Raw genomic sequence first — 1,317 nt, forward strand, 5'->3', positions numbered from 1 at the left:
TGGTGAGAATGCTGTCAGAAGACTACCGAGATCAACTTCCCCTTCAGCCCTCATCTTACTGGATCTTTCAAGATCACTCAACAGATTCTTCATAATCACCCTTCTCTTGCTTTAATTAAGACTCCCTCTTCACTCCCGTCCTACTTCTCTGACCTTTCTCGAACTCCTTTGACAGTTTCTTCTCCACAATAGCAGGCTTCAAGGCTCTATTTTGGCATCTCTCACTCTCTACCCTCCCCCTAACTATTTTATCCACTGCCATGACTGGAAATATCTACGTGCTGATAACTCCCAAGTTTATCTCCGTCCTGGTCTCTCCTTTGAGTTCCATATATGTATATACTTGTATAGTCTAACATTTCAGTTTTAAAACGTCCTAGACCAACTCCCCAGAGCTGCTTTTCCTCCCAGTCGTTTTCATTTCGGTAAATTGAAACAACCAGTTACCCTTTGCTTGTGCCAGACACATAGGAATTAGCTTTGACTTCACATTCAGCTCTTCATTGAGACGTGTATTTTTTTTTCTCCAAAACTGTATATTTCAATTTTATCTACCTCTGTCCATTGACCTAGTCCAGGTCAACTCCATTTCCTGCCCAGATAAGTAAAATAGCTTCTTAACTACTTCAGTTATTTATTTACTTTTGAAACATGGTCTCCCTATGTTGTCCAACTCCTGGGCTCAAGCAATCTTTGCACCTTAGCCTCCTGAGTAGCTGGAACTTCAGGTGCGTGCCACCATAGCTAGATAATTTTTTGTAGATGAGGTCTCACTATGTTGCCCAGACTGGTCTAGAACTCCTGGGCTCAACCAGTTCTCCTGCTTCAGCCTTCCAAAGTGCTGGGATTACAGGCATGAGCTACCACATCTGGACCTGCTTTGGCTTTTAAAAAAGAATAGATGGGGTCATTGTTTTGTGAAACTCTGGTGTGTGCATGTGGCTCTTTGAGTTTGACTGCCATGTTTCTTGGCTTTGGCCTGGAACTCCTGGGCTCACCTTGGGGAAGTGAATCTCCTCTCTCTTTTCATCTCTAATTTACTTTCTTTTTTGTTTGTTTTGTTTTGTTTTTTGAATGTGAGAAAGAAGGATTTATTGAGAGAGTAAAGCTATCAAAGCAGAAGGGGACCCAAGAGGGTTGCCTCTCTAATTTATTTTCCAAACAAACTATATTTTTTCAATCTTAAAAAAAAAAGAAGATCAGGCATGGTGGCTCATGCCTATAATCCCATCACTTTGGGAGGCCGAGGTGAGAGGATTGCCTGAACCCATGGGTTCGAGACCAGCCTGGGCAACTTGGCGAGACCTCATCTCTACA

This window comes from Carlito syrichta, unplaced genomic scaffold (assembly GCF_000164805.1).
Source record: "Carlito syrichta isolate Samal-C Ts95f unplaced genomic scaffold, Tarsius_syrichta-2.0.1 Scaffold307324, whole genome shotgun sequence".
NCBI classification, from domain to species: domain Eukaryota; kingdom Metazoa; phylum Chordata; class Mammalia; order Primates; family Tarsiidae; genus Carlito; species Carlito syrichta.